The 27,594-nt window shown below is 46.3% G+C and overlaps 1 pseudogene; it reads right to left on the bottom strand.

The window, feature by feature from the left end:
• Positions 1–20,372, bottom strand: part of LOC147718730 (tribbles homolog 2-like) — a 97,707-nt pseudogene extending 77,335 nt beyond the window's left edge.
• Between the last annotated feature and the right edge of the window lie 7,222 nt (positions 20,373–27,594).

Here is a 27,594-nt window from a genome sequence, read left to right on the forward strand (position 1 = left end):
CTTCGTTTTAGTTCAAAGTTCTCAAAATGTTCAAAAAGTTTGTGGCCAGTGCCCGTAAATTCTCAAATCATATCCCTAGACACGTGTTTCTGGTTAAATACCTTCATCAGTAGGGAAAAATATTTTCAGAGGTTGCTTGACATGCCACCGTCATCTCCTCAGGACCATTACCACTCCTGGTGTGCACGGGCGTCTCCCTGAGCTTGTCAGCTCATGGCTCACGGGAGCTATTTTATATAATACAAAAGGGGGTGGGAGAGCCGCGAACATGTCCTTGCCGGATTACTCCATTGCCTCATGGTCATTGTAGTTCAGTATTCTTCATTTTAGTTCAAAGTTCTCAAAATGTTAAAAAAGTTCGTGGCCAGTGCCCGTAAATTCTCAAATCATATCCCTAGACACGTTTTTCTGGTTAAATACCTTCATCAGTAGGGAAAAATATTTTCAGAGGTTGCTTGACACGCCACCGTCATCTCCCCAGGACCATTACCACTCCCGGTGTGCACGGGCGTCTCCCTGAGCTTGTCAGCTCATGGCTCACGGGAGCCATTTTATACAATACAAAAGGGGGTGGGAGAGCCGAGAACATGTCCTTACCGGATTACCCCATTGCCTCATGGTCATTGTAGTTCAGTATTCTTCGTTTTAGTTCAAATTTCTAAAAATGTTCAAAAAGTTTGTGGCCAGTGCCCTTAAATTCTCCAATCATATCCCTAGACACGTGTTTCTGGTTAAATACCTTCATCAGTAGGGAAAAATATTTTCAGAGGTTGCTTGACATGCCACCATCATCTCCTCAGGACCATTACCACTCCCGGTGTGCACGGGCGTCTCCCTGAGCTCGTCAGCTCATGGCTCACGAGAGCCATTTTATATAATACAAAAGGGGGTGATAGAGCCGCGAACATGTCCTTGCCGGATTACTCCATTGCCTCATGGTCATTGTAGTTCAGTATTCTTCGTTTTAGTTCAAAGTTCTCAAAATGTTAAAAAAGTTTGTGGCCAGTGCCCGTAAATTCTCAAATCATATCCCTAGACACGTGTTTCTGGTTAAATACCTTCATCAGTAGGGAAAAATATTTTCAGAGGTTGCTTGACATGCCACCGTCATCTCCCCAGGACCATTACCACTCCCGGTGTGCCCTGGCGTCTCCCTGAGCTCGTCAGCTCATGGCTCACGGGAGCCATTTTATATAATACAAAAGGGGGTGGGAGAGCCGCGAACATGTCCTTGCCGGATTACCCCATTGCCTCATGGTCATTGTAGTTCAGTATTCTTCGTTTTAGTTCAAAGTTCTCAAAATGTTCAAAAAGTTCTTGGTCAGTGCCTGTAAATTCTCAAATCATATCCCTAGACACGTGTTTATGGTTAAATACCTTCATCAGTAGAGAAAAATATTTTCCGAGGTTGCTTGACATGCCACCATCATCTCCTTAGGACCATTACCACTCCCGGTGTGCACAGGCGTCTCCCTGAGCTCGTCAGCTCATGGCTCACGTGTACAAAACTTCACAATTTCTAATAAAAAGGAATAAAGGAAATAAACGAATGTGCTAGCAAGCACTTAAAAATGTTTTGAAGAGTTCTAAATGAGCCATATCAAAATATTCATGATAGAAGAATGCCTATATTCTTACCTTGCTCAAAAACCTATAGTCAATCTTTCCATCTGAGTAATATCAGACCTGTCTCCCGTCTGCCATGAGGTAAGATTTTGGAAAAGCATACAAGTCATCAGCTCTCACTCTTTTCAGAAGCACACAATTCACTGAACACTGTGCAACTCAGTCTTTTTAGAGTGTCCAGCCAATTTACATCAGAAGCTATAGATCATCCAGATTGCTAAAGCCCATGCATTTCTCAGTCTGTCCCTGCAATCCCTAGGCTCTCATCACCTAAAATAATCTGCATTGGTTCCACATTGCTTTCCAATTTTCAAGTCTTTGGATTTGTATATAAAGCTCTTTATATTCAGGGTCCTGCTTATCTCAAAAATGTATTCACACACTTATGTCCTCCTCATTAGCTTCTCTCTTCTTCCTCCTCCCTGTTATTGGTATCACACATCGAGTATTGTCACTCTGGTTGTCATTTTGTTCCTACTTGGAATCTAAGTTGTGGGACATGCTCCCCAAAGACATAAAAAAACTCACCCTGCTTCCACTTACTAAGAGTAAACTCGAAACCTGGTTGTTTACTCAGACCTAATTTTTCCTTTCACTAGTAGTTCCTGGTCTTTGCTAGTGCCAGGACACCTGCTTGCAGGTATTAGGTTGTGCTTTACAAAAATAAAATCAATAACATAACATAACGTTTTGGTTTGAGTCTTAGCACATAGAATTCTCTACTTAGGCCACTCCCTGTACTGCAACACAGGAAGCTGAAAACGTATTTTTATTGCCAATTCCAAGCTGCTTAGGCCCATCTGGTTATAAAACCAACTTATACTTTACATAGGACATATATGAGGAGTTTCTGAAATTGCTAATGAAGATTTAAGAATTCCTGATTCCTCATTAGAGGACCATATTCAAATGATACAACAGGTGACGTCTGTATCAAGGCCAATTGTGCCATACAAGATTGTAGTGCACAAGCATAAAGGACAATGCCTCCAATTTATGTGAATCTCTCACAGTCTTTTTGCTCTCCACGAGGGATCTCTCTTGAACATGGCAGTGTGCCACAAGAATGTGCTCTATTAGAGTGAATCTCTCCTCAACAGTTGAATGTAATTGTGATTTATATGATATTATGATCACTTGTCCCTCAATAAATAGTACACATATGTAGATTGAAGTGAAAAGAACCTCTCAAATGTCGGGGTTTCTTTTGTTATCTCTTGTCTAGAGATAGCTTCGTTTTAACATGTCTTCTAGTGACCCATACAGAATTGCTTTTTAGGTATCCAATGATTACCATAAGAAGGAGGAGTTACCCATTCATATAACGGTTTAACCCACTTGGTGTAATACGCAAGTATGCCCTTCCAAAATTCATAAACACATAGGGACCAAGTCACAAACAACATTTCTTAGTACTTTACTAGTACTACAATAGTACTGCTGAAGTATTACAAAATGCTATTCACAAACCTGCAAGTGTAAATCTCCACCTACACACATCATATATTTTATAGGGAGCTCCTCGCACATGTAAGTTTACTACTTATATGTAAGTGTGGGCGGGACCAGGAAGTGTGGATGGAAATAAATTGCATACATACTACTAAATGAGAGGGGTTTAGGGAGGAGTAAGGAAGGTTTATAGAGGATTAGGAGGGGTTTGGGGATAGACATGCACCCACCTACAAAAGAGTAAGCCTATTCCTATTCACAAACTGCACTCCTAAAGTTACTACAGCAAAGCAAAGAAGGCACCAAAAACAGTAGTAAATGACTCCAGCTCAGAGATGGAGCAAGTCCAGTACCAGATATAGCCAACCATTAGAGCTTCAACATACTCCATAGAAGACAAAAGAGGTAGGTACTTGAAATAAAACGTCATAGGAAACAAGGTTAAATTATATTAAATCATTTAAATTCGCTGAAAATATAAATAAATATTGTTTCAAATAAAAAAATACATACAAATGGAATATATACATTATTTAATTATATCATATATTAATATATCTGGACATTCTGAACCCTTTTTATTCACTGAACTTTTCATATGCTGACAGTATTACAATAGATAGGTAATTATTTTTACAATTTATTTTGTATCCATGTTCACGTAAAATAGTCACTATTCTTTCCACTAAGTCCTCATTTAAGCATCGACTGTAATGTAAATATCATCAGTAATGTATTGTCACAATAGGATGGGCCTGTTTTTTATATCCTTGAGTGAATCCCCTATGTGCATAATGAACATGCCCAAATATTCAGATTTTGACTAGAGAAACCATTTTTCAATATCTAAAGTTGTTTGATACTTTTAACATACTGGGTTTGACACCAGCCCTGAAAGCATTTTTCGCTGCAAATGTCCTTAAGTAAGAATTCAAATATCAATAGCATGGAAAAAGGGATTTTATAGTCGAGTGACAGGGAACTATTACTTCTGACATAGGAATTCTGTCACAAGAACCTGCATATGGCACTTGACTTCCATTTATTATGGCTACTGAGCATGAAACTGTGGCTCGAGCTGAAGAGGAATTGCATGTGTCACTGTGCCAATTGCTCATCCTTTTTGATGTTTATACAATACAGGAGGATGTGTTACAGCACATTCTGTATGGATATTTCACTGCATACCTTATTTACTGGAGGAGAGAATGTTAATTCCAGGTGTTATGTTATGTCAAAGGGGGTGTGTTCTTCAAGTGTGGTGGACAATTATCTTCAGTTGCGAGTTGTGACCGAAAACTTTGTTACGGTGTTTGATAGAGCTATCTTTTATCTGTATTTCTACTATATATATTCTGTCATGAGCATTTCAATGCCCAACATGCATTTCATATTCATCGGTCGATGTCTCGACTACAAGCATGCTTCTAGAAAGTCTGGTGGACTTCTGATATTTCTTCTGGACTATCAGGAAGCCACGTTGCCCATTTCCTGTGCTAAAAGAAGTACTTACAGTTTTTGTTATAAACTTGTTAATGGTAAAACCTGACACTTTCTCCTTTCTGAAGTGAGCTTTCAATTTTGAACCTTCATTCCTCTTCACACTTTTTTCAGTGGCTTTGTTGCCGACTCTGTCCCTTTTCAGCTTCTTCATTGACCTACTCGTCCCGTCCACTTTACCCCAATGGGTGGCTCATCCTCTCTTCAGAATTCTTCATTCAGTGTCTGCTTTCCCCGTATCGTGTGAATAATGTGTAGAGCAGTCGTCAGTCTAATGATGATGATACTAATCCGACTTTTAAATGTTTTACTGCCTCTCAGTTGGTAACTTCCTTCAGACTCTTGGTGTTGAAGCAATACACTCTGTGTTTTCTGTTTACTCTTTGGCTTATTTTTTTCATTTGGAGCTTTAGTTATTTTTTTAAGTTTAAACGAGATTTTATTTGATGTAATGATAAGCATAGTACAACAGATAAAAACACAGTATATAATTATAATATAATACAAGTATTTCATATAGGGGTGGGAAAAGGAGAAGTGAAAGGAGTGAGAGAAAGGGGGGAGGAAGGGGTATCAAATTGTATATCAGTCTTATATTTAAAACGCAACAATTATGTTACAATATTTCCCACTGTAATAACTTAGTCTTTGACCATAAGATAAAACAGATTAGATAAATATTAATATCTATTAAACTCAAGGGGGTTTGGATATTTCTTCATTGCAAGGTTTATACAAGGGTAAGGTTTGAGCAGACCCATTTAGGAAATTAGTAATAGGTAACCACAATATGGCTCATTTAATAGCAAGTGTGATTGGGTGAACATAAGCCCTATCCAATCTATGGTTGTGGCAAATTCCATACCACCAAGCTTCAAATTAAACATTTGAAGTATTTTTCCATGACTTGGTAATGTGTTGAAATACTACCGGTATAAGTGAATCGATGATTCAGATATTAGTATTGTGGGAGGCCCACACCTCTGAGATGCTACCTAGAAAAATATGTGAAAAAGAGAAAGGGATATGGGTATGGGAAATATTGTTAATTTGTTGCCACACTCTGATCCAGAAATTATGAATAGATGGGCAAGTAAATAGCATATGTTTAGGATCTGCTGAAGGAGCAGGGCAAGACCAACAGGTAGAGGGGATAGTGGGATCTAAATGATGTAATTTAGCTGGTGTGAGCAAGGGTTTATTATATATGAAAAAAAAAAGTTTGAGTGTTGTTTGCTGTTATAGAAGACTTACTTATTTTGGTCCAGATTTTATCCCAAGTTAAAATAGGAAAAGATTCACCTAAATCAGGTTCCCAGTTACATTCTACCTTAGATTTGTCACGAGTGATAGGTATATATCCCTTAATTTCTTACATTTTTGAGATGCAGAAAAGGAGGTTGTAAAGATGATATTAGGATAGGAAAGGAAACCAAAAGAGTAGGAGAGAGCATAAAAGCATTATAAGAAGCTTGAGCGGCTGTAATCAACTAAATATATTGGGAATAGTAAGAAAGAGGTAGAGAAAAGCGAGATTGGATTACGGAAAAGGGGATACAGATACCATCATGAAAAAGTTGATGTGTACATTTAAGTCCAAAATCTAACCAAGCTTTCCAAAAAAGAGTTCTGTTTTTAAGTTTAATATGTTTAATATACCAGATTGGGGATTGTAGAAATCAAGTGCGTTCATCTAGGCCACCTAATAAGAAAGGTTGAAAGATTTTACGGGCGTTTTTAAGAATTGGGAGGGATACTTTTGCTGGAACATGGGATAAAGAAACGTATTCTTCAAAGGTAAAGGGGTGAAAAAAGGAGTCTTCAATGTCTACCCACAAAGGTTGAAAAATAGAGTAATTCATATTCTCAGATAGTAAAAAAGAAGAATGTTTAAGAAAAGATGAGGTATGATAAGAAGAGAAATCACCCATGTGTTTAGGTTGTTCGGAAAAAGACATCCTAGCTGCTTTGTTGTGCCATAAACTTTTTGAGAGAATACTGGTTTTGGGAATATTGGTTGGAAGATTGGATAAGTAGAATAAAATTATTGGAACTAGCATCATTTTATAGATTCTAATCTACCCCACCAGGATAAAAACAGGAGAGCCAGTGTGTTGTGGAAGTAGTTAAAATTAATTGTGAATTCTTCAAATTTAACTCAACAGCATCTTTTATAGAAGGTGTGAACCATAAACCTAGGTATTTGATCTTTGTTGGGCTCCAATGAAAAGAAGAAGCCAAGAAATCAGCATGAAAGCAATGTTTGGTTAAATGAAGGATTTCACATTTATCAACATTGAGTTTGTACCCTGAAACTAAAGCAAAATCTGATACTTCTGATAAGAAAGTCGATACTGAGGTTTGCGGATTGGAAATAAATAAAAGAATGTCATCCGCATGTGCAGAGAGTTTTAAATCTCTATCACCACATGGGAAACCTGTGATAGCATTATTCAAACACATTTTTGTTAAAAAGGGTTCCAATGCCAGAATAAATAAAAGTGGAGAAAGCGGACAGCCTTGTTGAACTCCTCTGTGAAGAGGTAAATAGGAATATACAGGGCTATGGGCGAGAATAAAGGACCTGGGAAAAGACTAAAGTAAAGAGACATAATCAAGGAACCTGGGGCAAAAACCAAACCAAGCAAGTGTTGAAAAAATAAATCGAACCTTATCGAACGCTTTTTCGGCATCTAACACAACAGGCGAGTATTATAGAGCAAATAGATGACAGCCCTTAATGAAACCACATTGCTCTTTTCCAATTAATTTTGGTAGAATATTATCTAAACGAAGGGTGCACATTTTCGCAAATATCTTCTAATCTAAATTAATTAAAGAAATGGGTCTATAGTTCTTACACAATGTGCAAACTTTGTTTTCTTTAGGGAGAAGACAAATCAAAGCTTCCTAAAAAGAACTTTCAGATTTCTGGGATGCTATTCAGAAAACAAAATAACTGATGTAATTTGGGAAGAAGAAAAAGGTAGAAATGTGTGTAAAATTCAATTGTAAAGCCATCGGGCCCAGGAGCCTTCCCTTTTTTAAGAGATTGAATGGCCTTAAAAATATCTTTAATTTGTATATCATCTGCAAAGGAAAAAAAATCCACAACTTGAGAAGAGGGTGGAAGAATGGAAGATAAATATTATGAAATGCCAGTCGGTTCAGACGGGGATTCAGGGGTATAAAGTTTTTGATAGAAGTTAGTGAATTCTAACTGAATATCTTCATTTTTATGGACTGTAGTGTTAGATGAGGTTAAAGTAGACTCAATTTTAGTTCGCTGTTCTTTAATCTTGAGATAATTAGCAAGAAGATCACCAGACTTAGGAGCCGATTAGGATCGCGGACGGAAACGTGTTCCGTCCGCCAAGGAAGCGGCCAAGATACTCCGGACCGCTCCGCGGATAAACCTTCGTAGCAATTAGGATAAAAATGGGACGAAACTACGACCGCAGCAGACGGACCACAGCAAACTCCGTCCGCGGCGAACGGAGTACACCTGAGACCACCGCAAGCGGATGGAACCGAAGAAACACCGACCACCGCGGACGAACATGACCGCGGGAACAGCCACAGCCACCGCATACCTGCGGAGGCTCCGTGTCTGCGATTAGGATAACGCCGCCTGTCCCCCGGTACGCACCTCAATCCACGGCCGCAGCGGAAACAATGCAACGAGAAACGGTGCATCTCAGCGGAAGGCCAACACGAACAACATCCCTACCGTCATACCAAAAAAAGTGTGACGGAAGTTAATAGGAAACACACGAAACAGGACTACCACTCACCTGAAACACCTACACCAATCACAAGCCACAATGACACCCCCCCAAGTACCTACTAATCCACACTAGTCAACACACCCACCTAGCACCTGATTGCCAACAACCATTGGGACACAACCACGACACAGACTATAAAATGACTCCCACCCACTACCACAATCCTTGCATCACAGCATAGCTGCTAGCAAGAGGCCCAAGACGCCCGACAGCACACACCAATTGAACACATACAACCACTACCCAAACACACCCACCACACAAACACCCACCACACCATTCATACACACCACACACCTGCACCTCCCAAATCACTCAACCCACACCTTGAGCATCGCACACCATGGCACCCAAGAAAAACCCTAAATTCACGGACACAGAGTTGAAGGTTATGGTGGATGAAATCATCCATGTTGAACCCGACATATTCGGGGCACTAGTCCAGCAGACCACCGTGGCTCACAAAAATCACATGTGGGACAGGATCGTAAGTCGGGTGAATGCGTCAGGGACCGTGCCAAGGACAAAGCACGAGATCCAGAGGCGGTGGCATGACCTGAAAACCAGGGTCAAAGGCATCCGTGCCAAAAACCATCTACGAGCACAGCACATTGGCGGCGGCACACCCCCGGAGCCCATTCCCCAACACTAATTGGGAGGAAAAGGTGCTGGGCATACTGCACCCAGAGAGCCTGGAAGGAATTGAGGAAGGAGAAGAGGCTGGTAAGTACAAACCAAGCACCACGAGCACAACAACATGGTCTGCCTCACACAACTGAGAAGACACATCTCCCAGGCCGCAACCCATGCATGTGGGCCACATACTCACCAAAATGTAATCGACTCCCAACAGGCACCCATGTCCACAGGGAGGGTGGTGGTGGTGTGTGGGGTTTGTGAGAGGTCACTACTACAACTCCCATTAGGCCCCATGTCCACAGGGATGGTGGTGGTGGTGTGTGGGGTGTGTGAGAGGTCACTACTACAACTCCCAACAGGCCCCCATGTCCACAGGGAGGGTGGTGGTGGTGTGTGGGGTGTGTGAGAGGTCACTACTACAACTCCCAACAGGCCCCCATGTCCACAGGGAGGGTGGTGGTGGTGGGTGGGGTGTGTGAGAGGTCACTACTACAACTCCCAACAGGCCCCCATGTCCACAGGGAGGGTGGTGGTGGTGTGTGGGGTGTGTGAAAGGTTACTACTACAACTCCCAACAGGCCCCCATGTCCACAGGGAGGGTGGTGGTGGTGGGTGTCGAGAGGTGTGTGGGGTGTGTGAGAGGTCACTACTACAACTCCCAACAGGCCCCGATGTCCACAGGGAGGGTGGTGGTGGTGTGTGGGGTGTGTGAGAGGTCACAACTACAACTCCCAACAGGCCCCCATGTCCACAGGGAGGGTGGTGGTGGTGTGTGGGGTGTGTGAGAGGTCACTACTACAACTCCCAACAGGCCCCCATGTCCACAGGGAGGGTGGTGGTGGTGGGTGGGGTGTGTGAGAGGTCACTACTACAACTCCCAACAGGCCCCCATGTCCACAGGGAAGGTGGTGGTGTGTGTCGAGAGGTGGGTGGGGTGTGTGCGACAGGACACTGAAATGTTATGTATTTGAAATAAACATGTAATGTCCACAGTACTGATCAGCACAATCTTGTCCCTCAGGTGATCGTAATTTGACTGGTGATACCAGCAACCGGCCGCAAGACTCGCCTCACTCACATCCAGGACTCTCTGGGGACGATGCCACAGCCAGCTCCGGTGCGGAGGATGGAGCGGGCCCAAGCACACTGCCAGGGCCATCTGGCACACTGGAAATCCCTGCCTCGACAACCGTTGCCTGTGTCACTCCTGCAACACCTGCCACAGTGAGCTGTAGAACCACCACCACCACCTCCACCACCACCAGTACCACCACTCCTGCCTGTGCCACCCTGCCTAACCCACCACACGACGCAGGGCCATCGACATCCCAGCCAAGCAGGGAGAGTGGACGGGAAAGGAGAGAGCCGAGGCCACATCACCCAAGCAGGAGTACCACACACCGGCGAGCTGGGGAAGGACACCCACCCCATCCTGTCGCTGAGTCACTGGAAGCCCTAGCCAGAGTCCAGGCTTCCTATCAGCGTGGCCAGGAACAGGCTGATCGTGCCCACCAGGACTCGGTTGACAACACAAATATGTTGCGGTCCATTGACAGTCGCCTTGGCCAAATAGTGGACCTCATGGGCCAGCGGACATCACTGTGGAGGGAATGGTTAGCCCGCAACACCCCCACCCCCTCAACCAAGTGTCCAGCCGCCACGGTCAGCAACACCACCGCCACCTGTGCCTCTGACACGGATGTGGCCCCTGAGCAACCTGCCCCCCAAGCTGACTCCGTTCCGGCTCCAAGACGGAGGGGCCGTCCGGGGCTGGAAGTGGGTGAGAGCAGTGGGGATGCTCCATCCACAGCTCAAAGAGGGGCTGACAATGACTCTGACACTGCCTGAACCTGCCATTCACCCTGCAAACTATCCTGTCCCACATAGCCAAGCATTGGCACAGGTCTGCTGGACTAGCCGGACATCACCCAATGTGGTGTCAGCACGGACATTTCATCTGCCATGACCTTCAACTCACACTCCCCCACCCCACACTTACTTGTAAATATCCACCAGCACCAATGCACAACCTGTAAATAAATTTCACTTACACACTCAATGATGTGTTACCTTCATGTTTATTCACATGATTGTCTCAGAAACAGACGTTACCAGGTGCAAGGATCCAAGTCGTACATAATCATGCCGCTGTGGGTGTGACCTAGGGAAAATCAGAGACAGCAAACACACGTCAGGAAACTGAATCACACCCATCACAACACACTGCAGTGCAACATTCCACAAACCACACTCATCACAAATTCATTGGATGAGAGGACACACATCATGGAGACTTGCATGTCCCAAGAAATGAACACATACACATGCAAACATCACATAGCAGAACACCCAGCTGATGCACACCACATCCAAACACTACCAGCAAACATACATAACACATTGTCAACCGGCACAAGAGGTAGTCACTCACATTCAAGGGAAGTAGCGATCAATGAGCTGCCGGCTCTGGTCCACACTTTCTTCCTCACCACTATCCTCATCAGTCGACATGGGTGGGATGGGAGGCCGAGGAACTTGTTGGTCTTCAGGGTCCAAGAGCAGTTCAATGTTATTGCGCAAGGCCACGTTGTGGAGCATGCAGCAGGCAATCACGATCCTGCATACTTTGCCTGGTGAGTAAGCCAGGGCCCCTCCGGTCTTATCCAGGCACCGAAACCTAGACTTCAGCAGTCCAAAAGTACGTTCCACCACTCTACGTGTCCTTCCATGGGCATCATTGTATCGCATTTCACCCGCTGTAGTTGGATTACGTATGGGACTCAGCAGCCAAGGCCTGTTTGGGTACGCCAAGTCGCCTATGTAGGGGGATGAGAGACAGAAATATCACAACCAGAATTGGTGGGTACCCCATGCCACACAGAAAACACAACTGTCCCCACAGCATACTCACCAACAAGCCACGCACGTTCTGGACGCAGATTTGCCATCAGTTGGGGGACAATGCTGCTCCGCATGATGTGGGAGTCATGTGCAGAGCCTGGAAATCTTGCACACACGGGATATGATGTTGTCGGCCAGGCACACCACCTGCACGTTGAGGGAATGGAAGTGCTTCCGATTCCTATATACCTGCTCACGTGCCAGTGGTGGAATGAGACCGATATGTGTGCCATCAATGGAACCCACTACGTGTGGTATCTGGCCCAGGGCATAGAAGTCTGCTTTGACTGCTGCCAACTCTGCCGGCCATGGGAAATGGATGTAGTCATCCTTGTACAGCATCATGGCTTTTAGAACATCCCGAAGTACCATGCTGAACAAGGTCTGTGACATCCCCCCGGCATGTCCAACTGTGTACTGAAAGGTGCCAGTTGCAAAAAAGTGTAGTGCCGCCATCACCTTTGCTGTGGGTGTAATGGAACCTGGATACGTTCTTCGTGGCTGCAGGTGAGGAGACAATTGGTCTACAAGCTCCATCAATCTACGTCGATCCAGCAGGAATTTCCTGATCACCTCCTCGTCAACCATATCCTCCAGCACAGTGTATGGGCGATGGACATTTGGAGCCCTCCTGTGTGGGAGTAGATGTAATAGAAGTCAATTCACAAACAACGCATGGCTGTGCAACTCAATCACATGTCATCCAACTTTAGCAACAAGAAAAATGTTGTGGACAATTGTCATATGTGTGACATCTCTGAATGTCACTACAATACGGAGTGCCGTATGAACAATGTGCAGCCACTAGCAACATGATGTGTGTCAACATGTGCAATGCAACTTAGTCTCATGTCAACATTACTGCCAACAAGACATGTGTCATGACCCAATTGTGTAGAAGCCTCATCACAGACACACATGCACTTGCAAGCACAAAACGATAATGATACACACACTCCATGTCATCATGCACCAATGACAACACCAAAAATGGTGAGCATACGGACATTACATGCATGGTGACACAACAGGCAACACACATACGCATACACTGAATGCATGTGTACCCCCACCATTGTTATTACCACACATTAACCACACACTGACAACAGATTCAGAATGTGGCGATACAGCCGTGATGTACTGTGTAGAAGTGAAGAAGTTGAAACGACTGTAGGGAAATACCAGACGTCAACACGTCGACATGCACATGTGTAGCACATTGTGTGCACATCGATGGGCATAGTATGAACACACATGAAATAGAGCATGACATATGAAGTTTCGCAATCATGCTCACAACCTGCATAGTGCAGACTATACACCACGGTGCAGCGTCTGAAAATGTACAATCATTGGCGCCGCCATGGCGGTGCACTGCTTCTGCTATTTTCGAATGGGCATACGCGGGCCGCGTTCCCTCTTCCCATTGGCTGCATGTGCACGGACCGTCACGGTCACACATCGGCAACCGCATGTGCAAGCTTCCGGGACGGATGCTACTTTTGCAACAATGTTCCATCACTGGTGCCACCATGGCGGTGCACGTATTCCGCGGGGGAGGTGCAGGCCAACACAACCTTCTGATGATGTCAATGGACATGGCAGTTCATGACCCCCCTTACAGTCACATTGCATCATCCACCGTACACTGGCCGTGCCAGGCCCAGTCCGGGACCGCCGTGCCAGGCATGTCACCCACGGCCGGCACAGCCCCGTCCACAACCGCCGTGCCAGGCATGTCGCCCACGGCCGGCACAGCCCCCGTCCACAACCGCCGTGCCAGGCCGGTCCAGGACCACCGTGCCAGGCATGTCGCCCACGGCCGGCACAGTCCAGTCCACAACCGCTGTGCCAGGCCCGGTCCAGGACCAATGTGCCAGGCATGTCGCCCACGGCCGACACAGCCCCGTTCACAACCGCCGTGCCAGACCCGGTCCAGGACCGCCGTGCCAGGCATGTCGCCCATGGCCGGCACAGCCCCGTCCACAACCGCCGTGCCAGGCCCGATCCAGGACCGCCGTGCCAGGCATGTCGCCCACGGCCGGCACAGCCCCGTCCACAACCGCCGTGCCAGGCCCGGTCCAGGACCAACGTGCCGGCCATGTCGCCCACCGCCGTGCCAGGCGAGTGAACACCCGTCGGTGGGTGACATGCCTGGCACGCCGGTCCTGGACCAGGCCTGGCACGGCGGTTGTGGACAGGGCTGTGCCGGCCGTGGGCGACATGCCTGGCACGGCAGTCCTGGACCGGGCTTGGCACAGCGGTTGTGGACGGGGCTGTGCCGGCCATGGGCAACATGCCTGGCACGGCGGTCCTGGACCGGGCCTGGCACGGCGGTTGTGGACGGGGCTGTGCCGGCCGTGGGCGACATGCCTGGCACGCGGTCCTGGACCGGGCCTGGCACAACAGTTGTGGACGGGGCTGTGCCGCCGCGGGCGACATGCCTGGCACGGCGGTCCTGGACCAGGCCTGGCACGGCCGGTGTACGGTGGATGATGCAGTGTGACTGTAACAAACACGCATCCAGGGGTGACCAATTGCTGCCGACGTATGCCACTGACATGGGCTCAGGGCCCTATATATGTGTGATTTCCAAAAGCACACATTCAACGCTGCGAACCAGTGCTGCCTGTGACCATCACCTCGACCTCCTGCTGCTGAGCTGACCACCGACTGCTGCCTGTGACCATCACCTCTGCCTCCTGCTGCTGAGCTGTCCACCGACTGCTGCCTGTGACCATCACCTCGGCCTCCTGCTGCTGAGCTGACCACCGACTGCTGCCTGTGACCATCACCTCGGCCTCCTGCTGCTGAGCTGTCCACTGACTGCTGCCTGTGACCATCACCTCGACCTCCTGCTGCTGAGCTGACCACAGACTGCTGCCTGTGACCATCACCTCGGCCTCCTGCTGCTGAGCTGTCCACCGACTGCTGCCTGTGACCATCACCTCGACCTCCTGCTGCTGAGCTGACCACCGAATGAGGAGCATAGCACGTGATGTATGGGCAGTGGGGGTGTGCAATAGACGACATACACACAGCCACAAACGCTGGGACGACATTTCCAGGCTGAGCAACAATGTAGCGGAGATGACACTGGGGATGATTCCAAGAACACCACGTCTGGCCTGACGCTCCATGACCCCTCTCATGCACCGTATCATTGCTGTGACGCATCCTGACCTGTCCGACCGGCTGAGTGTGGATCAACAGCTAACTAGCGGTAAGCAGACTGTCTGTGTATGTTACTTGGGAGTGCAATGCATGTATTGGTGCTCAGACACAGTAGTGACTTCCGTGGTGCGTATGTATCGCAGTAATGTCATGTTGGTGCAATTGGCGGAGTGTAATTTGACATCCAGGTCTGGCATGTTGACAAGCCACTTGCTTAGTAGTTGAGTGTTGAAGCACATGCCGTAGAGGTCTGTGGCCCCATGGCACGACATGTGTGCAGATCTACATGCTCTTGCCCTGTCATGCTGTACATGTTTCAGAGCCACCACCGGTTATTTCATGTGAGAATGACTGGTAGGGGTGGGCCGTGTGCAGGATGGGGGCTAGATGTTCTTTGTCAGCAATGGAATCAGGGATTCCTTGTCCTTCTGTACGTGAGTGTGCCCATGACTTACACCTCTTTTCTGTTCATTTCAGCTTTGGCAGAGGGCACTCAGCCACAGACGGCGGAGATGAGTGGTGGCAATGCATCCGGATCAGACTTCACGCACACGCAGACTGACACAGAAGAGGGCAGCTCCGGAGAGGGGGACAGGACTGTCCCTGAGGACTCGCATGTCGAGACACCATCGTCCTCATCTTCCGACAGTGTTGGAGAGTCAGCACGGTTGTCACAGACTGGGAGTGGGCAATCAACACCTTCGGTCGGGACACAGCACACTGGGCCCACACTGCCGCCAACTGCACCATGTACTGTTCGTGCATGCTGGAGTAGGGGAGCAGAGTGGCGTTCGGTGCAGGCACCGCTGCCCCTGCCCCGGTGACCCAAAATGCACTTTGTGCTGAGGCTGCTGATCTGCTGCGACAGCTGTGTGTGGGGCAGACCAATATGATCAATGCATTCCAAGACCACGATAGGAAGTTGGGGCAGGTGGTGGCATTCATGGAAGGGATGCATGGTGATATTGCTGGTCTACACAGGACAGCTCAGTCATTGGTAAGCAGTGTGTCGTCTGCCATTGTACAGTCGCATGGACAGGGTGCTACTTCTGTTCCCCCATCTACACCACTGGATGTCTCAGGGGGGAGTGAATATTCTGACCAGGACTCTAATACAGGTTATTGCACTAGAAGCAGCCACAGACAGCACGTCAGGGCACGGAGGGCATAGACACCATCCCCTAGGTCAGCAAAATCTGTTCACAAAGACAACTTCAGATACACTGGAGTTCACACACAGGATCCACAAGTGGTGTTAGGGGAAATGCCTTCACATGCTACACAGGCATCCCACACAAAAGGTACTCCCAAGGCAAGGGATACTCCCAAGTCCATGGACACTCCCTTGGACAAGGACAGTCCAAAGACAAAGACACCTCTAAAGAGCAGAGACACTCCCAAGGACAGGGACACTACTAAGGAAGGGGCCACTCCCAAGGGCAGGGACAAGGACAGTCCAAAGTCAAAGGCACCTTTAAAGAGCAGGGACACTCCCAAGGACAGGTACACTACTAAGGAAGGGGCCACTCCCAAGGGCAGGGACAAGGACAGTCAAAAGACAAAGGCACCTCAAAAGAGCAGGGACACTCCCAAGGACAGGCACACAACAGAGGAACTGCCATCTCCCAAGGGCAGGGACACACACAGGGAGAAGGTGTCTTCTGGAGACAGGTACACCACAGACGACAAGTCTGCTGCCAGGAACAGGGCAACGTCCAGCGAACAGGGAAAGTCCAGAGACAACACTCCTCCTACGGACAAGGCACATCCAAGGGACAGGGCTTCTCCCATAGACACTGGCGCAATCAAGGACAGGCATACATCACCCCTGGCTGCACTGAGGCTGATGTTGTTGAAGGAACGGAAAACAGATGTCTCCGCGGCGGAGTACCCCTATACTTCCACTCCCATCCTGGCCCATCAGAAGCTGAGGAAGGAGTCCCCTGTTGTTGCATCCCCCATTACACATGATGCTGAGTCGAGGCGGCAGGCACACAGCAAACGACAAGCAGGGTCCAGCACGTCCCCAAAGAGCAGAGCCCCAGCAGCAGATGCTCCACCTTTGGTGGGTGATGTTTCATTGGAGTCCGCACCACTTGCCAGTCCTGTCATGTCCAAGGTGCCCTCACATATCCCAAAGAAACGTAGACACACACCATTGACACCTGACCACACCGATGTGGCTCAAGTACAGCTATCCCCAGCTCCCAGAGCCACCCTGCCTCCTGGCCCATACTGCCCTGTGGCTCATCAATCCGGTGTTCTCAGTGGCGCATCAGAGGTTCACTCTCAGTTGTCAGATAGTGGCACTGTGTCTGTTGTCTGCTGTCATGCATCATGTTGTGGCACTGTCTCAGTTGTGCCCTCTCCTGTTTCTGGAGCTGGCAGTGTGTCTGGGTCGATGGCACATGTGTCGGTCACTAGAGCTGTGGCTGTGTCTCACACTCCTGGTTCTGGTGCTGGCAGTGTGTCTGGGTCTATGGCTCATGTGTCAGTCACTAGAGCTGTGGCTGTGTCGCGCACTCCTATGTCTGGTGCTGGCAGTGTGTCTGGGTCTATGGCTCATGTGTCAGTCACTAGAGCTGTGGCTGTGTCGCACACTCCTATGTCTGGTGCTGGCAGTGTGTCTAGGTCTATGGCTCATGTGTCAGTCACTAGAGCTGTGGCTGTGTCGCACACTCCTATGTCTGGTGCTGGCAGTGTGTCTGGGTCTATGGCTCATGTGTCAGTCACTACATCTGTGGCTGTGTGTGACACTCCTGGTTCTGGTGCTGGCAGTGTGTCTGGGTCTATGGCTCATGTGTCAGTCACTAGGGCTGTGGCTGTGTCTCACACTCCAGTTTCTGGTGCTACCAGTGTGTCAGGGGCAGGTACTTCAGGCAGTCCAAGTGCTCCGTGATGTGCGGTGTGCTTCCCTTCACTCACATCTATTTGGAGTTGGTGTGTATATTGTCCATGTAAAAGACATTAGCATTGTTCTTGTCCTTGTGTGGGGTACCTTGCACCACGTACTTGTGCTGCATCTGATGTACCTGTTCGATGCCATGCACTGTTGATGCACTTAGCCCCTCTCATGTGCTGCCTCTGATGTACCTGCTCTGTTGGCCACAATGCCCTGTTGGTGTTCTGATACTGCAGTCTGCCCTCTCATGTGCTGCCTCTGATGTACCTGTTCGATGCCATGGACTGTTGATGCACTAAGCCCCTCTCATGTGCTGCCTCTGATGTACCTGTTCTGTTGGCCACAATGCCCTGTTGCTGTTCTGATACTGCAGTCTGCCCTCTCATGTGCTGCCTCTGATGTACCTGTTCGATGCCATGGACTGTTGATGCACTTAGCCCCTCTCATGTGCTGCCTCTGATGTACCTGTTCGATGCCATGGACTGTTGATGCTCTGTACCCATCTCATGTGCTGCCTCTGATGTACCTGTTCCATGCCATGGACTGTTGATGCTCTGTGCCCCTCTCATGTGCTGCCTCTGATGTACCTGTTCTGTTGGCCACAATGCCCTGTTGCTGTTCTGATACTGCAGTCTGCCCTCTCATGTGCTGCCTCTGATGTACCTGTTCGATGCCATGGACTGTTGATGCACTTAGCCCCTCTCATGTGCTGCCTCTGATGTACATGTTCTGTTGGCCACAATGCCCTGTTGCTGTTCTGATAATGCAGTCTGCCCTTTCATGTGCTGCCTCTGATGTACCTGCTCTGTTGTACACAATGCCCTGTTGCTGTTCTGATACTGCAGTCTGCCCTCTCATGTGCTGCCTCTGATGTACCTGTTCGATGCCATGGACTGTTGATACACGTAGCCTCTCTAATGTGCTGCCTCTGATGTACCTGTTCGATGCCATGGACTGTTGATGCTCTGTGCCCCTCTCGTGTGCTGCCTCTGATGTCCCTACTCGATGCCATGGACTGTTGATACACGTAGCCCCTCTAATGTGCTGCCTCTGATGTACCTGTTCTGTTGGCCACAATGCCCTGTTGCTGTTCTCATACTGCAGTCTGCCCTCTCATGTGCTGCCTCTGATGTACCTGTTCGGTGCCATGGACTGTTGATGCACTTAGCCCCTCTCATGTGCTGCCTCTGATGTACATGTTCTGTTGGCCACAATGCCCTGTTGCTGTTCTGATAATGCAGTCTGCCCTCTCATGTGCTGCCTCTGATGTACCTGTTCAATGCCATGGACTGTTGATGCACTTAGCCCCTCTCATGTGCTGCCTCTGATGTACCTGTTCGATGCCATGGACTGTTGATGCACTTAGCCCCTCTCATGTGCTGCCTCTGATGTACCTGTTCTGTTGGCCACAATTTCCTGTTGCTGTTCTGATACTGCAGTCTGCCCTCTCATGTGCTGCCTCTGATGTACCTGTTCGATGCCATGGACTGTTGATGCACTTAGCCCCTCTCATGTGCTGCCTCTGATGTACCTGTTCAATGCCATGGACTGTGGATGCACTTAGCCCCTCTCATGTGATGCCTCTGATGTACCTGTTCTGTTGGCCACAATGCCCTGTTGCTGTTCTGATACTGCAGTCTGCCCTCTCATGCGCTGCCTCTGATGTATCTGTTCGATGCCATGGACTGTTGATGCACTTAGCCCCTCTCATGTGCTGCCTCTGATGTACCTGTTCTGTTGGCCAGAATGCCCTGTTGCTGTTCTGATAATGCAGTCTGCCCTCTCATGTGCTGCCTCTGATGTACCTGCTCTGTTGGCCACAATGCCCTGTTGCTGTTCTGATACTGCAGTCTGCCCTCTCATGTGTGGCCTCTGATGTACCTGTTCGATGCCATGGACTGTTGATGCACTTAGCCCCTCTCATGTGCTGCCTCTGATGTACCTGTTCGATGCCATGGACTGTTGATGCTCTGTGCCCCTCTCATGTGCTGCCTCTGATGTACCTGTTCAATGCCATGGACTGTTGATGCACTTAGCTCCTCTCATGTGCTGCCTCTGATGTGCCTGTTCTGTTGGCCACAATGCCCTGTTGCTGTTCTGATAATGCAGTCTGCCCTCTCATGTGCTACCTCTGATGTACCAGTTCTGGTGCCCACAATGCCCATGCTCAAGCATACTCTGTGATTATACCCCTATCATGTGTAATAAAGCAAGTCAATCATATGTCGTGATTTGTCGTAGTCATTCCTGCTTGTGTACTCCAGTTGTGGAATTGTATTTGCGACAAATCAGTGGTTTCTCAAACATGACACTCCCCCTCTCAACGTCACGACCCTGCCAGGTACTCCCCTTCAGACAGCGAATGTTTTGTAACGTACCTGCGTCATCGTCGATAGTGGGCCATGACTTGCAGGTGGTGGATCACGAAGAGTATTGGGAAACCGTGTAGTGCTGGGTCCATGACGGCGAGCAGCTTGTGGTGGGTATCTCTGCTATGTATGGTATCTTCGCTGTGGGGAATCCGCCGTGTTCAGGCAGGTTGTTTTCCCGCAGCGGTTTTATGTGTATTTTCCGCCATCTTGATTTGGGGGGCGTCGTTGACGTCAGTCCGTACGGCGGAGTCTCTGGATTGGTTACGTCCGCCGCGTGGACCAGTGTAGTTGGGCGGCGGTGCGTGCTCTACCGTCACGGACGGAATTTTGACACTCTTTCCTATCCTGATATGGCGGACTGAGTGACCGCGGCAGGCGGACACAGAAACGCCTTTTTCCGCATACTCCAGGGCTGCGGTCCACTTCCGTCCGCCATCATAATGAGCCCCTTATTTTGCACACTACAGTACATGGAACTAGATTTAAGTAAGTATAAATTCCCAGATTCTGTGGAGATTTTATTAAAAGAGAGTTTGGCTTTGATAAGTTTGTTCAAATCAGACTGACATTTTTTTAAATAGTAGAAATGTTCCAAATATTTAATTTGTGTTTCAAGTAATTGCATTGATTGAGAGGATGCTCGTCGTTTTTGAGCTATGAAAGAAATAATGAAGTCTCTAGAGGCAGATTTAAAAGTATCTGAAATAAGTTGAGGACATATCTGTGGGGATTCATTTTCTGTAAAAAAAAATGGTTGCAAAATCAAGAAAGGCGGATGTAAATTTAGAATCTAATAGGAGGGAATTATTGAATCTCCATCTCTTACTTCCCTTGATGGGGGGAACAAATCCAAACTTAAAGAATCCGAGGCATGATCAGAAATTAAATTAGATCCTATATCTGATTGGGAAATGTGTTGGGTTAGGGCTTTGAAGATAAAAACATAATCTATCTGGAATTGAGATGAGTGTACTGGTGAGTAATAAGTGTATTCTTGTAGAGTAGGGTGACATAGTCTCAAAGAATCAACAAGAGACCTTTAAAATGTACTAGAAGTAAATTGAGTGTGTGTGGAAGAAGGTGAGAATTTAGAATTGAACCATCTATCTATAAAAGGATCCATAACCATGTAACAATCACCACCAAAGATTAAATATTCATAAGTATTAGTCATCAAAGTGGAAAGGATTTGTGGCCAGAACAGCTTATATTGGTTAGTGGGAGCGTATACATTAAAATGGTTAAAGGAATCTTTAATAATAAAGACACTGAAACCCATCTACCTTCTTAGTCGTTATCTTGCTTTATAAGTTGAACATCTAAACGTTTATGGCAAAGAATAGCAACTCCATTACGTTTCCTTGAACGAGGGGATACAAAAACATGGCCTACCCATTTGCCGCGTAGTTTGGTTATTTCAGTATTTGTCTCATGAATTTCTTGCAATAAAACAACATCACCTTTTAAACCTCCAATATGTGATAAAACACATTGACGTTTGATCGGAGAACCCAAACCTTTAACGTTCCAAGATATGATTTTTAATGACATCTAACTATATAGATTAAATTGTAAACTTTGATATAAACAGTTACAGTTATGTAAATATAATGATACATCATATGTCACATTATCAATTAGAAGGAATTGTAGAGAAATGATAAATATAGAAAAAGAAGATTATAAAGTACAAAGAAAAGTAAGGTGAAATACAAAATGAGATGATTTAAAGAGAAAGAAGATGGATTAAGATGGGAAGGTAGGGAGACAAAGATAAAGGAAAAGATGAAGCAAATAGACAAGGAGATAAAGGAAATATGATTTAAATAGATACAAAACAGAAAGAGATGAAAAATAGTAAAAGGCCATACCATAAAAAACTTACGGAAACATGGGGATGGCGAAACAACATAAGGAAAACAGCATGGTTAAGCGGGAAAATTCCAAGACGAAAACGGAAAAGGAAGTCATCATCCAGGTGAAAAAGTGGTATCACATAACCAAGGACCACATTGAACTGCACCTAATGAAAGAAAAGAGAAGTGATTAAAGGAAATACAATAAATAACAGTAACATATATCAAGAAACATAAAATACAAACTCATAACAGAACAACAAAAATAGCCTCAAAACAACTATGAAAGAGGAACTTCTATGCTTTCTTCTATGTAGGCATCCAATAAATGTTATTAAAGAGTTGGATCGTCATAGGTAGTGGTTTTGTTGTTAAAAGTCACCTTCATAAGACAAGGGTGAAACAGCATTCAGATCATGGAGAGATGGTCTCATGTCTAAGAACTTTTTCAATCGATCTGCAGTTGCTTTGGCATAGTCCTGAGCAAAAAAGAGATTGGTACCTTGCCAGGAGATTTTCCCTTTATGTCTGGCAGCATGCAGGACTTTAAGTAAGTGTGTATATTTTAAAAAATATCGAATGGTGCCTCTTGGTTTAGTGGTGGAGGATGCCAATTTTGGGATTTGACCAAAGCGGTGAGCTCTTTGGATGTTCAATTTCAGAGAATCAGGAAGATCCAGAAGAGTTGGGAGAAAGGTTTGAAAAAAGGAAAGAGGATCTGAACCTTCAAGTCCTTCCACAAGACCATAAATGCGTAAATTATTACTCCTATTGCGGTTTTCTAAATTTTCCACCTGTTGCTTAAGGTGTGAAATCTCCAACAGCAGAGGAGGAATCTAACTGGTAATAGCTTTGACAGAGTCAACATGTTGTGCCAGGTGTAAAGTTTCTTGCTCCATTTGGGACCATTTGTCTTCAAGTTTTTGGAGACGGATATTTGTTTCCTCCATGTAGGGCTTGAGAGCAAAAGTTTCTTGAAGAAGTAATTCCATAGATAATGATGCTGTAGAGTTATTAGGTGACAGTGGATCCTTCTTGACAAGTTTAGATGAAACAGCGGTTGAAGTAGAGGGAATTTTGGATGGTTGCTTGGAATTGTTGGTGTCCCATTACCTGTGCTAGAAATACTAGGTTCAATATCTTCCATGTTTTCTTGTAAGACACTGAAAGGGTTATAATCAGCCACTGAATTACTTTCCATAGGATTAGCACAGTTGCGTGTAGAGTGTGCCTTTGCCATAACACACTGATATCAGCAGCTCCTATTGGAAATCAGTGAAGGGAGTAGAGTAATTCACCTTTATGCCAAAAGGTCAGAAGGACAAGTAAAAGGGGGAAGAAAAATAGTGTTGCCCTAATTTACTTCAAAAGCGTATACTGAAGCAAGAATGAGGAAGAATTACTTAATTGAAAAATAATTTTTATAAAGATTTCACAAATGGCATGACTATAGTTGAAAAATCAGCAGAGGCATTATAAATGATGTAGTCAGCATGAGGGGTACACTGAGGTACGAAAATTGTGAGGAGAAAAGCTCAGGCAGCACCGCGTAGATAAACAGAATGGCGTTCGCATGAATGCGAGTGCGTCCGAAAATGCGGGACGTAATGAGGAAAGCGTTCATCCTGGATGTCAGGTTTTCTGGGACGCGGCGTGGCTCCACGGGGCGCGACAGCGGAATCAGCCGCAGAACCCGGCATCACCAAGCGGACAGAAGACTACAAGGACCAGCATGCCTGGCGCGACTAGCGCGCACACGGAAATGCGTACTTAAGACGCTGAGGATGACGGGACGCTGTCGGATATTCAGTTTCTTTCCGGCATCTGTGATTTCCCGCAGTTCTCTTGTTTACCGAAGAAGCCCGACCTGTGCAGCAGACTGAAGGTAGCGGACCCGCTGTTCAGGGTTACAGGACCGCGCAGAAGGTAGGGCGAGCGGCTGCTCGTTTTGTTACAACTCTGAAGGAGTCCTGGTCGAGCGTTGGTTTCTACGCTCCCTGGACGGATTGTGAGGCAGAGACGCACACCAAGGGAGGTGGTTGCCGCGTCTCTGCTTGGGCTTCAATTACAACCGAACCCATCGGTAGAGTGCCCGGCTGGGCATTCCCGAGTACAGAGTTTTCTCAGCGCAAAGACACCACTGCGCACACTGTTGAGCAGAAAATATCACCTGCCCCATCAGTCGTATTCGAACGGCCTTTTCGGACGTTGCTTTGCACGGTGTCCTCTGTTAGAGTAATATCGGGACCGGTATTTCTGCAGAGGATGGTTGGACCTCGGCCCTCCAGGGACCAGGGCGACAGCTGATGGGTATTGTATAGTTCATGTTACATTCCTTAACCGATGTTGGATGGGATCATTCGCATCGTAGCGAGACAGTTTATCGCTCATTCTTCATTTCCTTTGCCCCTATATATGTTGTGTACATTAAACCATTACTCATTGGCAAAACCTGCACCTTGTTGTTGCTGTAGGTCTGTTACCGTCTCCCCGATCCCGAGATCTTAGGAAGATTACACTGGACGTTGAAATGGGTCTCAAACTGTAGCGCTGGGCTTCATACAGTCCTGCCAGCGATTGTGAGGTCCAGAAAAGGAGACCACACACCTGGAGGAGACTCGACTCGTCACTTCGTTCGGGAGTTCCGTGCCGGAGCAGCCATTTTCCTTTGCTCCGAAGCCACGCCCCCCTGCAGCTTTTGTTCTTAATGTGCCTCTCCCTCAGCCTTGGGCTTAATTTGAGAATTTGATCATACATATTAATATATCTAGACTGGATAATGTGTATATTTTTGGGAACTTGTGCTACATTTAATTCACAAAAGCAAAAGGAAAAAGTTATGGACGGAATGCTGAACAATGCAAACATTCAGCCCCAGTCACAAAGATCTGGGTTTAATCCATCCTTCTTTTGCTCACCACGCCACCCCAGTTTGGACCCAGCCATATGCAAATTAGTCTTGACCCTGCTCCTCATATTAAAAACTCAACATTTGTGTAGCTCGATTATATTGAGGATTAAATACCATGTCCAAATGCCAGACAAGTACTAGTCTATTACTCCTTCATTATAAATAGATATATAAAATGTGCCATTGCATATTTTGGTGTTCTCTATTATTTTTAAGTCTGTATACTACCTTTTAAATGTCAGTTTGCCCCTACATCTTCATTAAGGTGGTTATGGCTACAGCTTTCTATGGATAAGGCTGGCAGAATGGCATAGAGTCCATGACAAATCCCAGAGACTCATTGGGCCTGATTATGATGTCAGTCTGACTGCCACCGACAGGCTGTCGGTAGCGGTCCGACCAACTGACAGCCCTTCAGTCTGACCGCCGCATTATGATGCAGGCAGTCGGACCCTTAGCGTTCGGGGGGAAGATCGCCATATCTGACAGGATCTGAGATCTCATCTGGGTGGCAGCCTGAATGGGATCCCCTGAATAGCAGCAGTGCTGAGGCAGGAACCGGCATCGGGATTACCATAGCCCTTACCGAGAGTCCTTTCATGTCGGATAGACCACAATGAAAGGGTGCCAGAAGGGGCCTTTCGGGTTACCTCAAACAGAGCCTCTGTTCTTCGTGGTCCACTGTAAAATGGCCCAGGGAGAAAATGTAGTGCTCCCATGCACCTCCATGCACCATGTGTCATGTACCACATGGTGCATGGCAAACAGTGCAAGGATGGATGTGCGCAAAGTGCCCATTTACACTGCGGCTTGTGCTGTGGTCACATACATGACCACTTTCCATCAACCAGCCCGGCAGTCGGATCGAAATGTTTGTCTGACCATCCGTCATCAGAAAAAGCTCCTTTGTTTTGCACTCATTATGTGGTAGGAGCAGGATCTCCTTGTTGGTCCTCTGGAGCAGCTCTTATCAGTTTTTCAACTTCATGAGTTTCATGAATTGTGCTATTAGTTAACCTGATTCGCCCTTTAGGCACATTTCCACTGAATACTTTCATGATGGTATGTTTAAGTTTCTATAATGTGATCTAAATAAGATTTTGTGCAGCATAAAAAGTTTAAAACATGCACATAGGATATAAATGAATGATTCCCATACCTGTCTATATAATCTACATGCCCTAACCTGCTTTTTCCTTATTTTCCCAGTAGACCTGAAGTACAATCAGAACAAATCTAAACAGCATCATCCCACTTTTTGCTCAAGCGACTGGGGTAGCTTAAGATAAGTTGATGTGTTAGGCGGTTATGTAGTACCAAAGCAAATTTGGCATGCGTCTTTTCACTGGGCTCCTCCATATCAGGCAAACCTGACAAAAGTTTAGCTTATTTGTTTGAAACTTTAGCTGTTAGCTTGCTTTGAAGTGCATTGTCCCAGATCTCTTCAGCTTCTAGATCATACATGGATGAGGACAGACAGGATTTCCATAGCGATCTCCCTACATTATTGTTGTCCAAAGATGACTCTATATTGTATCAGGGGCAATCTCTTTGAGCGTCACTCAGTAAGCCAAGAATGTGAACATCAGATGGTCTCAGATCATGTTAAATTCCAGTTGTAGCTATGGTAGTGATGTCGTGTTTAATACTGTTTAGGTCACCTGTACTAACACTAATTCTGTCAGCAATCCTTTTAATTCGTCTGTGAATTACGCCTGCGGATTTGGATATGCTTATTATCCTGCTTATACTGGATAAGCAGATGCTGAAACACTCAATAGTTCCATCCTAATTGACTCCACTAACTGTGGTAGATTCCTACTAAAACAATGAATGTGTTATTGGCAACTAAGGCTTTAAGGTTTCCCTGGGTTTCATACAGAGGCACATCTAGCAGAAATTCTTGACATTTCAATCCAGAATGGGGAATCTCCCCATGGCAATGTATAAGGAAATATAAAAAGAAGGTTTATTTTAATTCCCCAAAAATATTAAATATGCCTGTATATTAAATATTAATGGAAGTTTCATTTAATATATTTATTTTAAATTTAGAATAAAATAAAAAAGCTACAGTGCAATTAAATGAATATTACGTGTAAAATGTAATACATCAAAATATATCAAACTTAAAATATTTTTGTAAGTGTAAATTAAAAAAATAATTCCCAACTCAAGGAAAATTATTTTGTTCCTCAATCTCTTTATTAAGTTTAGTAAGGCACAAATCATACATTGACAGCAATGCTGATGCAGGAGACCATGTTTATACAGCATAGGTGTGAGTGCCATAAACAATTTTCACTATAGATGGGCCTCTCAGTAAAAAATAAACAATTGAGTCTATTATCGCCATCAATTCAACACCGGAGTCTTATAGAGTCAATTGTCCAATTTTACCCCTTTCCCCCAAATACCCCAAAAAACCTAATTAGCATGAGCGGAGAATCTGATGAAGCTAAGGATGTGT

The sequence above is a fragment of the Lissotriton vulgaris genome, chromosome 4_1 (assembly GCF_964263255.1).
Source record: "Lissotriton vulgaris chromosome 4_1, aLisVul1.2, whole genome shotgun sequence".
Lineage (NCBI taxonomy): Eukaryota > Metazoa > Chordata > Amphibia > Caudata > Salamandridae > Lissotriton > Lissotriton vulgaris.